General features: G+C 30.5%; 1 protein-coding gene and 1 long non-coding RNA gene across 6 annotated transcripts in view; one reads left to right on the top strand and one right to left on the bottom strand.

Moving 5' to 3' along the window:
- Positions 1–8,244, top strand: part of LOC117267195 (uncharacterized) — a 49,279-nt gene extending 41,035 nt beyond the window's left edge. For all 5 annotated transcript variants that reach the window (XR_013493427.1, XR_004502539.2, XR_004502536.2 and 2 more), the window contains one exon: positions 7,812–8,244. This is a non-coding gene — a long non-coding RNA (uncharacterized LOC117267195). The remainder of the gene's footprint in view (positions 1–7,811) is intronic.
- The window catches only part of gfra4a (GDNF family receptor alpha 4a), a 273,372-nt gene that overhangs the window by 29,591 nt on the left and 231,436 nt on the right, over positions 1–12,345 (bottom strand). The window lies entirely within an intron of this gene.

The raw sequence follows: 12,345 nt of genomic DNA, 5'->3' as shown, positions 1-12,345 counted from the left end.
TCATAGTACAGTATGTTGTCCGAAATCATGAAATAAAGTCATAGTATAGCATGTCGTCCAAAATCATGAAAAAAAAGTCATAGTATAGCATGTTGTCAAAAATCATGAAAAGAAAGTCATAGTATAGCATGTCGTCCAAAATCATGAAAAAAGTCATAGTATAGCATGTCATTCAAAATCATGAAAAAAAAGTCATAGTACAGTATGTCGTCCAAAATCATGAAAAAAGCCATAGTATAGTCTGTCGATCAAAAATCATGAAATAAAGTCATAGTATAGCATGTCGATCAAAATCATGAAAAAAAGTCATAGTATAGCATGTCGATCAAAATCATGAAAAAAAAAAAATAGTATAGCATGTCGTCCAAAATCATGAAAAAAGTCATAGTATAGCATGTCGTCCAAAATCATGAAAAAAGTCATAGTATAGCATGTTGATTAGGATCATGAAAAAAGTCATATTATATCATGTCGATCAAAATCATGAAAAAAATTAATAGTATAGCATGTCGTCCAAAATCATGAAAAAGTCATAGTCTGTCGATCAAAATCATAAAAAAAGTCATAGTATAGCATGTCAATCAAAATCATGAAAAAGTCATAGTATAGCATGTCGTCCAAAATCATGAAAAAAGTCATAGTCTGTCGATCAAAATCATGAAATAAAGTCATAGTATAGCATGTCGATCAAAATCATGAAAAAAGTCACAGTATAGTATGTCGTCCAAAATCATGAAAAAAAGTCATAGTATAGCATGTCGATCAAAATCATGAAAAAAGTCACAGTATAGCATGTCGTTCAAAATCATGAAAAAAATAGTCATAGTACAGCATGTCGTCCATAATCATGAAAAAAGTCATAGTATAGTCTGTCAATCAAAAATCATGAAATAAAGTCATAGTATAGCATGTCGTCCAAAATCATGAAAAAAAAGTCATAGTATAGCATGTTGTCAAAAATCATGAAAAGAAAGTCATAGTATAGCATGTCGTCCAAAATCATGAAAAAAGTCATAGTATAGCATGTCATTCAAAATCATGAAAAAAAAGTCATAGTACAGTATGTCGTCCAAAATCATGAAAAAAGCCATAGTATAGTCTGTCGATCAAAAATCATGAAATAAAGTCATAGTATAGCATGTCGATCAAAATCATGAAAAAAAGTCATAGTATAGCATGTCGATCAAAATCATGAAAAAAGTCACAGTATAGCATGTCGTCCAAAATCATGAAAAAAGTCATAGTATAGTCTGTCGATCAAAAATCATGAAAAAAAAGTCATAGTATAGCATGTCGTCCAAAATCATGAAAATAGTCATAGTATAGCATGTTGTCCGAAATCATGAAATAAAGTCATAGTATAGCATGTCCATCAAAATCATGAAAAAAGTCATAGTATAGTATGTCGTCCAAAATCATGAAATAAAGTCATAGTATAGCATATCGATCAAAATCATGAAAAAAGTCATAGTATAGTATGTTGTCCGAAATCATGAAAAAAATCATAGTATAGCATGTCGTCCAAAATCATGAAAAAAGTCATAGTATAGCATGTCGTTCAAAATCATGAAAAAAAAAAGTCATAGTACAGTATGTCGTCCAAAATCATGAAAAAAGTCATAGTATAGTCTGTCGATCAAAAATCATGAAATAAAGTCATAGTATAGCATGTCGATCAAAATCATGAAAAAAAAACAAAACATAGCATAGCATGTCGATCAAAATCATGAAAAAAATAGTCATAGTACAGCATGTCGTCCAAAATCTAATGAAAGAAGTCATAGTATAGTCTGTCGATCAAAAATCATGAAATAAAGTCATAGTATAGCATGTCGATCAAAAATCATGAAAAAAAAAAACATAGTATAGCATGTCGTCCAAAATCATGAAAAAAGTCATAGTATAGTCTGTCGATCAAAAATCATGAAATAAAGTCATAGTAGAGCATGTCGATCAAAAATCATGAAGAAAAAACATAGTATAGCATGTCGATGAAAATCATGAAAAAAGTCATAGTACAGTCTGTCGATCAAAAATCATGAAAAAAGTCACAGTATAGCATGTCGATCAAAATCATGAAAAAAGTCATAGTATAGTATGTCGTCCAAAATCATGAAAAAAAGTCATAGTATAGCATGTCGTCCAAAATCATGAAAATAGTCATAGTATAGCATGTCGTCCAAAATCATGAAAAAAGTCATAGTACAGTATGTTGTCCGAAATCATGAAAAAAGTCATAGTATAGCATGTCGTCCAAAATCATGAAAAAAAAGTCATAGTATAGCATGTTGTAAAAAATCATGAAAAGAAAGTCATAGTATAGCATGTCGTCCAAAATCATGAAAAAAGTCATAGTATAGCATGTCATTCAAAATCATGAAAAAAAAGTCATAGTACAGTATGTCGTCCAAAATCATGAAAAAAGCCATAGTATAGTCTGTCGATCAAAAATCATGAAATAAAGTCATAGTATAGCATGTCGATCAAAATCATGAAAAAAAAAAACATAGCATAGCATGTCGATCAAAATCATGAAAAAAATAGTCATAGTACAGCATGTCGTCCAAAATCTAATGAAAGAAGTCATAGTATAGTCTGTCGATCAAAAATCATGAAATAAAGTCATAGTATAGCATGTCGATCAAAAATCATGAAAAAAAAAACATAGTATAGCATGTCGTCCAAAATCATGAAGAAAGTCATAGTATAGTCTGTCGATCAAAAATCATGAAATAAAGTCATAGTAGAGCATGTCGATCAAAAATCATGAAAAAAAAACATAGTATAGCATGTCGATCAAAATCATGAAAAAAGTCATAGTACAGTCTGTCGATCAAAAATCATGAAAAAAGTCACAGTATAGCATGTCGATCAAAATCATGAAAAAAGTCATAGTATAGTATGTCGTCCAAAATCATGAAAAAAAGTCATAGTATAGCATGTCGTCCAAAATCATGAAAATAGTCATAGTATAGCATGTCGTCCAAAATCATGAAAAAAGTCATAGTATAGCATGTCGTTCAAAATCATGAAAAAAAAGTCATAGTACAGTATGTTGTCCGAAATCATGAAATAAAGTCATAGTATAGCATGTCGTCCAAAATCATGAAAAAAAAGTCATAGTATAGCATGTTGTCAAAAATCATGAAAAGAAAGTCATAGTATAGCATGTCGTCCAAAATCATGAAAAAAGTCATAGTATAGCATGTCATTCAAAATCATGAAAAAAAAGTCATAGTACAGTATGTCGTCCAAAATCATGAAAAAAGCCATAGTATAGTCTGTCGATCAAAAATCATGAAATAAAGTCATAGTATAGCATGTCGATCAAAATCATGAAAAAAAGTCATAGTATAGCATGTCGATCAAAATCATGAAAAAAAAAAAATAGTATAGCATGTCGTCCAAAATCATGAAAAAAGTCATAGTATAGCATGTCGTCCAAAATCATGAAAAAAGTCATAGTATAGCATGTTGATTAGGATCATGAAAAAAGTCATATTATATCATGTCGATCAAAATCATGAAAAAAATTAATAGTATAGCATGTCGTCCAAAATCATGAAAAAGTCATAGTCTGTCGATCAAAATCATAAAAAAAGTCATAGTATAGCATGTCAATCAAAATCATGAAAAAGTCATAGTATAGCATGTCGTCCAAAATCATGAAAAAAGTCATAGTCTGTCGATCAAAATCATGAAATAAAGTCATAGTATAGCATGTCGATCAAAATCATGAAAAAAGTCACAGTATAGTATGTCGTCCAAAATCATGAAAAAAAGTCATAGTATAGCATGTCGATCAAAATCATGAAAAAAGTCACAGTATAGCATGTCGTTCAAAATCATGAAAAAAATAGTCATAGTACAGCATGTCGTCCATAATCATGAAAAAAGTCATAGTATAGTCTGTCAATCAAAAATCATGAAATAAAGTCATAGTATAGCATGTCGTCCAAAATCATGAAAAAAAAGTCATAGTATAGCATGTTGTCAAAAATCATGAAAAGAAAGTCATAGTATAGCATGTCGTCCAAAATCATGAAAAAAGTCATAGTATAGCATGTCATTCAAAATCATGAAAAAAAAGTCATAGTACAGTATGTCGTCCAAAATCATGAAAAAAGCCATAGTATAGTCTGTCGATCAAAAATCATGAAATAAAGTCATAGTATAGCATGTCGATCAAAATCATGAAAAAAAGTCATAGTATAGCATGTCGATCAAAATCATGAAAAAAGTCACAGTATAGCATGTCGTCCAAAATCATGAAAAAAGTCATAGTATAGTCTGTCAATCAAAAATCATGAAATAAAGTCATAGTATAGCATGTCGATCAAAATCATGAAAAAAAAAAACATAGTATAGCATGTCGTCCAAAATCATGAAAAAAGTCATAGTATAGCATGTCGTCCAAAATCATGAAAAAAGTCATAGTATAGCATGTTGATTAGGATCATGAAAAAAGTCATATTATATCATGTCGATCAAAATCATGAAAAAAATTAATAGTATAGCATGTCGTCCAAAATCATGAAAAAGTCATAGTCTGTCGATCAAAATCATAAAAAAAGTCATAGTATAGCATGTCGTCCAAAATCATGAAAAAAGTCATAGTATAGCATGTCGTCCAAAATCATGAAAAAAGTCATAGTCTGTCGATCAAAATCATAAAAAAAGTCATAGTATAGCATGTCAATCAAAATCATGAAAAAGTCATAGTATAGCATGTCGTCCAAAATCATGAAAAAAGTCATAGTATAGTCTGTCAATCAAAAATCATGAAATAAAGTCATAGTATAGCATGTCGATCAAAATCATGAAAAAAAAAAAAAAACATAGTATAGCATGTCGTCCAAAATCATGAAAAAAGTCATAGTATAGCATGTCGATCAAAATCATGAAAAAAGTCACAGTATAGCATGTCGTCCAAAATCATGAAAAAAGTCATAGTATAGCATGTTGATTAGGATCATGAAAAAAGTCATATTATATCATGTCGATCAAAATCATGAAAAAAATTAATAGTATAGCATGTCGTCCAAAATCATGAAAAAGTCATAGTCTGTCGATCAAAATCATAAAAAAAGTCATAGTATAGCATGTCAATCAAAATCATGAAAAAGTCATAGTATAGCATGTCGTCCAAAATCATGAAAAAAGTCATAGTCTGTCGATCAAAATCATGAAATAAAGTCATAGTATAGCATGTCGATCAAAATCATGAAAAAAGTCACAGTATAGTATGTCATCCAAAATCATGAAAAAAAGTCATAGTATAGCATGTCGATCAAAATCATGAAAAAAGTCACAGTATAGCATGTCGTTCAAAATCATGAAAAAAGTCACAGTATAGCATGTCGTTCAAAATCATGAAAAAAATAGTCATAGTACAGCATGTCGTCCAAAATCATGAAAAAAGTCATAGTATAGTCTGTCAATCAAAAATCATGAAATAAAGTCATAGTATAGCATGTCGATCAAAATCATGAAAAAAAAAAAAAAACATAGTATAGCATGTCGTCCAAAATCATGAAAAAAGTCATAGTATAGCATGTTGATTAGGATCATGAAAAAAGTCATATTATATCATGTCGATCAAAATCATGAAAAAAATTAATAGTATAGCATGTCGTCCAAAATCATGAAAAAGTCATAGTGTGTCGATCAAAATCATAAAAAAAGTCATAGTATAGCATGTCGTCCAAAATCATGAAAAAAGTCATAGTATAGCATGTCGTCCAAAATCATGAAAAAAGTCATAGTCTGTCGATCAAAATCATGAAATAAAGTCATAGTATAGTCTGTCGATCAAAATCATAAAAAAAGTCATAGTATAGCATGTCAATCAAAATCATAAAAAAAGTCATAGTATAGCATGTCGATCAAAATCATGAAAAAGTCATAGTATAGCATGTCGTCCAAAATCATGAAAAAAGTCATAGTCTGTCGATCAAAATCATGAAATAAAGTCATAGTATAGTCTGTCGATCAAAATCAGGAAAAAAGTCATGGTATAGCATGTCGTCCAAAATCATGAAAAAAGTCATAGTATATCATGTCGATCAAAATCATGAAAAAAGGCATAGTATAGTATGTCGTCCAAAATCATGAAAAAAGTCATAGTATAGCATGCCGTCCGAAATCCTGAAAAAAAGGCATAGTATAACATGTCGTCCAAAATCATGAAAAAAGGCATAGTATAGTATGTTGTCCGAAATCATGAAAAAAGTCATAGTATAGTCTGTCGATCAAAAATCATGAAATAAAGTCATAGTATAGCATGTCGATCAAAATCATGAAAAAAAGTCATAGTATAGCATGTCGATCAAAATCATGAAAAAAGTCACAGTATAGCATGTCGTTCAAAATCATGAAAAAAATAGTCATAGTACAGCATGTCGTCCAAAATCATGAAAAAAGTCATAGTATAGTCTGTCAATCAAAAATCATGAAATAAAGTCATAGTATAGCATGTCGATCAAAATCATGAAAAAAAAAAAAACATAGTATAGCATGTCGTCCAAAATCATGAAAAAAGTCATAGTATAGCATGTCGATCAAAATCATGAAAAAAGTCACAGTATAGCATGTCGTCCAAAATCATGAAAAAAGTCATAGTATAGCATGTTGATTAGGATCATGAAAAAAGTCATATTATATCATGTCGATCAAAATCATGAAAAAAATTAATAGTATAGCATGTCGTCCAAAATCATGAAAAAGTCATAGTCTGTCGATCAAAATCATAAAAAAAGTCATAGTATAGCATGTCGTCCAAAATCATGAAAAAAGTCATAGTATAGCATGTCGTCCAAAATCATGAAAAAAGTCATAGTCTGTCGATCAAAATCATGAAATAAAGTCATAGTATAGTCTGTCGATCAAAATCATAAAAAAAGTCATAGTATAGCATGTCAATCAAAATCATGAAAAAGTCATAGTATAGCATGTCGTCCAAAATCATGAAAAAAGTCATAGTATAGTCTGTCGATCAAAATCAGGAAAAAAGTCATGGTATAGCATGTCGTCCAAAATCATGAAAAAAGTCATAGTATATCATGTCGATCAAAATCATGAAAAAAGGCATAGTATAGTATGTTGTCCGAAATCATGAAAAAAGTCATAGTATAGCATGTCGTCCAAAATCATGAAAAAAGTCATAGTATAGCATGCCGTCCGAAATCCTGAAAAAAAGGCATAGTATAACATGTCGTCCAAAATCATGAAAAAAAGTCATAGTATAGCATGTCGATCAAAATCATGAAAAAAGTCACAGTATAGTATGTCGTCCAAAATCATGAAAAAAAGTCATAGTATAGCATGTCGATCAAAATCATGAAAAAAGTCACAGTATAGCATGTCGTTCAAAATCATGAAAAAAATAGTCATAGTACAGCATGTCGTCCAAAATCATGAAAAAAGTCATAGTATAGTCTGTCAATCAAAAATCATGAAATAAAGTCATAGTATAGCATGTCGATCAAAATCATGAAAAAAAAAAAAAACATAGTATAGCATGTCGTCCAAAATCATGAAAAAAGTCATAGTATAGCATGTCGATCAAAATCATGAAAAAAGTCACAGTATAGCATGTCGTCCAAAATCATGAAAAAAGTCATAGTATAGCATGTTGATTAGGATCATGAAAAAAGTCATATTATATCATGTCGATCAAAATCATGAAAAAAGTCATAGTATAGCATGTCGATCAAAATCATGAAAAAAGTCATAGTATAGTATGTTGTCTGAAATGTTATCAAAAAAGTTATCATGTTAATTTATGTTTTCTCACTTATTCTCTTTTCCAGTCACCCTGAAATTGTTCACCTTTGGCCATCATGAAGGATCTCCAATTCATTACATATACCTCGAGGAAACGACGAGAGGAGACTTTTTCTTCTTCTTTAGATTCTGTGACATATAATGCTGCATTTCCATATGAGCCAGTATTCAGACAGGTTATTCTCACAGCTCTTACTTAATTGGTGAATATAACTCTGTATAATAATAACATGTTGTGGCATCACACAAAGTTGCAGTTTGTCGATACACACACATTCTTATGCAGCTGTGAGGTGTATGATTGTGCAGATAACAATAATGCAAGTAAATGTAAGCAGCAGCTAAGTTGAGATGGTCATTTGTTTTTGTCTGTTATTTCAGTGGTTAAATTTAAGTTGTACTTTAGTTTACTCACCTACTGTCAACTCTTTTCAATAAACCATTGAAATTATTGTTAAACCTTGGTTTCTTGTATACTTGAGAGATGGGAAGAGTGGTCGCAGTATGAATATGAATATAAATATAACGTGAATATAATAGTCATAGTATAGCATGACGAAAAAAGCGATAAAATAGTCATAGTATAGCATGATGAAAAAAGTGATAAAAAAGTCATAGTATATGTCTAAAAAAGTGATAAAATAGTCATAGTATAGCATATGTAAAAAAGTGATAAAAAAGTCAGTATATGTCGAAAAAAGTGATAAAATAGTCATAGTATCATATGTCGAAAAAAGTGATAAAAACATAGCATAGTATGTCGAAATAACTGATAAAAACGTCATAGTATAGCATGTCGAAAAAAGTGATTTAAAGTGAAAGTATAGTATGTCCAAAACAAGTGATAAAAAAGTCATAGTATAACATGTCGAAAAAAATGATAAAACATCATAGTATAGCATGTCGAAAAAAGTGATTAAAAGTGAAAGTATAGTATGTCCAAAAAAAAGTGCTAAAAAAAAAAAAAGTCATAGTATAACACATCGAAAAAAAATGATAAAAACGTCGTAGTATAGCATGTCGAAGAAAGTGATAAAATAGTCATAGTATACTGTAGCATGTCGAAGAAAGTGATAAAATAGTCAAAGTATACAGTAGTATGTCGAAAAGTGATAACATCATAATATAGTATGTCGAAAAAATTTATTAAAAACGTCATAGTATAGTATGTCGAAAAAGTGATAAAAACATCGTAGTATAGTGTGTCGAAAAAAGTGACAAAATAGTCATAGTATAGTATGTAGAAAACAGTGATAAAAACATCATAGTATAGTGTGTAGAAAAAAGTGATAACGTCTTGGTATCGTACGTAGAAAAAAGTGATAACGTCACAGTATAGCATGTCAAAAAAAGTGAAAAAATAGTCATAGTATAGCATGTCGAAAAAGTGATAAAACGTGAGAGTATAGTATGTCCAAAAAAAGTGATAAAAAAGTCATAGTATAACACGTCAAAAAAAATGATAAAACGTCATAGTATAGTGTGTAGAAAAAAGTGATAACGTCTTGGTATCGTACGTAGAAAAAAGTGATAACGTCACAGTATAGCATGTCGAAAAAAGTGAAAAAAATAGTCATAGTATAGCATGTCGAAAAAGTGATAAAACGTGAAAGTATAGTATGTCCAAAAAAAGTGATAAAAAAGTCATAGTATAACACGTCAAAAAAAATGATAAAACGTCATAGTATAGTATGTAGAAAAAAGTGATACAAAGAAAGTCATAGTAGAGCATGACGAAAAGTGATAAAAACGTCATAGTATAGTATGTTGAAAAAATTTATTAAAAATGTCATAGTATGGTATGTCGAAAAAGCGATAAAAACATCATAGTATAGTATGGCGAAAAAAGTGATAAAAACGTCACAGTATAGTATGTTGAAAAAAGCAATAAAAACGTCACAGTACAGTATGTCGAAAAAAGTGATAAAAACTTCACAGTATAGTATGTCGAAAAGTGATAAAAACGTCATAGTATAGTATGTTGAAAAAAATTTATTAAAAACGTCATAGTATAGTATGTCGAAAAAAGTGATAAAAAAGTCAGTATAGTGTGTCGAAAAAAGTGATAGTCATAATATAGCATGTCTGAAAAAGTGATAAAAACATCATAGTATACCATGTCTAAAAAAGTGATAAAAACATCATAGTATAGCATGTTGAAAAAAGTGATAACGTTATAGTATAGTACATTGAAAAAATGATTAAAAACATCATAGTATAGCATGTCGAAAAAAGTATTAAAAACGTCATAGTATAGCATGTCGAAAAAAGTGGGGAAAGAAAATGTCATAGTATATGATGTCGAAAAAAGTTGAAAAAAAAAAAAAACTGTCATAGTATAGTATGTCAAAAAGTGATAAAAACGTCATAGTATAGCATGTCGAAAAAAGTGGAGAAGAAAATGTCATAGTATAGGATGTCAAAAAAAGTCAGAAAAAAAAAGTCATAGTAGAGTATGTCGGAAAAAGTGATAAAAAGATCATAGTATAGCATGTCGAAAAAAGTCGGAAAAAAACTGTCATAGTATAGTATGTCGAAAAAAGTCGGAAAAAAAACTGTCATAGTATAGTATGTCGAAAAGTGATAAAAACGTCATAGTATAGCATGTCGAAAAAAGTGGGGAAAGAAAATGTCATAGTATAGGATGTCAAAAAACGTCATAGTAGAGTATGTCGGAAAAAGTGATAAAAACGTCATAGTATAGCATGTCGAAAAAAGTCACAAAAAAAAAAAAAAGGTCATAGTCGAGTATGTCGGAAAAAAAGTGATAAAAACGTCATAGTATAGCATGTTGAAAAAGGCGGGAAAAAATATGTCATAGTATAGTATGTTGAAAAAATTATTAAAAACATCATAGTATAGCATGTCGAAAAAGTTGGGAAAAAAAAAACAAAAAAAACGTCATAGTATAGTATGTTGAAAAAAGTCGGAAAAAAACTCCCAAAACGTAGTATGTCGAAAAGTGATACAAATGGCATAGTATAGCATGTCGAGAAAAGTAAAAAAAAAAAAAAAAACCTGCCATAGTATAGCATGTCGAAAAAAGTGACAAAATAGTCATGGTATAGTATGTTGAAAAAATGATTAAAAACATCGGGGAAAAAAAAAACAAAAAAAAACGTCAGAGTCAAGTATGTAGGAAAAAAGTGATAAAACAAGAAGTGTATAGCATGTTGAAAAAAGTCGGGAAAAAAAAAAAAAACGTCATAGTATAGTATGTCGAAAAAAATATAGTATGTCATTAAAACAATGTCATGGTGTAATATAGCATAATAATGCAGAAAAAAAATAATCATGCACTATGCCATACAAGAATTATATTGTATCATAGTATGATGTAAAATTATAGTAAATAAAAGTCATATTGCAGTATGCCAAAAGTATATTTTAGCGTCATATGTCATATAAAGTTTAGTGTGCCATAAAAATTTATGACACGCCAAGCGTAACATTACATAAAAAGTCAAAGTATAATATGCCACGTAAACATCATTAAAAATAGTTCTTGTCATTTATGTCACAAAAAGTCGTTATATTTTGTCATAAACATGTTTTAAGAGAGTCATAGAATAGTTCGTAATAAAAAGTGATGGTAGAGTTTTCCCATAAAGATTTTTAATTTATTTTTTATAACATACTATGACTTGTGACTTGATGGCTCGCTTGACCGGCACCTGCAAATGTGTGCTGAGCTTATTTTATGATGAGGTTTTTAATGAGATCTAAAGAATCCACAGAGGTCTCTTCCTCTCAGAAACAAACAGAGCAGCTGATTTACACCGGTAAAAACACTCAATAAAGACGTTTCATGTTTTTCTAACGTGGCTTGTTGCAGAGGAGTTGCTGACTGTGGCCACCAACAGGAAAATACAAATGTCTCTATCTAGAGTCAGGGTTTGGTTTGTCCGTTCTGGGCTCCTGTAAAAACATGGCGGTGTAGATATAAACGACTCGTTCTGAGGGAACAAAACAACCAGTCTGTTACAAACCAAAGACTGAAGATGACACATGATGAAAGTTAAACTTGAAACACATCAGTCGTTCCTGGTCGTATAGGGTTGTCCACAGGAGACGCTATATGACCAGGAACGACTGATGTGTTTCAAGTTTAACTTTCGTCATGTGTCATCTTCAGTCTTTAATGTGGCCGGTCTGTTCTGTATTAAGCAAACAGACCGGCCACACGACACATCTTCACAACATCATTTCCTGTGGTAATTTAATTTTTGTTGACATATCAGAGACAGTTGTGTGAATGTGACAGGACGTTGGCGAAGAGTCGTATGGCTGATGATATAAATTAGAGGCAGCTGTCCAGATCTCATTTACTGCTGTAATTAACTCTGAGCGGTGTCCACTCAGTGACACGTTATCATCCCGACCTGACGCTCGACTACCAGGTGACAAAATGTTCATGTCCCTGTTTGTAACACAGTCAGATATAGAAGAACAATGGTGCGTGGGACGAGCGTGGGACGAGCAGTTCAGAGATGAGGATACATCCTCCCTCTGGAATAAGTAAGTGTCCCAGTTATACATTTAGCTTGTGTAGTTTATTTA

The sequence above is a fragment of the Epinephelus lanceolatus genome, chromosome 15, assembly GCF_041903045.1.
Source record: "Epinephelus lanceolatus isolate andai-2023 chromosome 15, ASM4190304v1, whole genome shotgun sequence".
Taxonomy (NCBI): domain Eukaryota; kingdom Metazoa; phylum Chordata; class Actinopteri; order Perciformes; family Serranidae; genus Epinephelus; species Epinephelus lanceolatus.
Note: the sequence above shows the minus strand (reverse complement) of the source record. Positions and strands in the feature narration are given on the sequence as shown.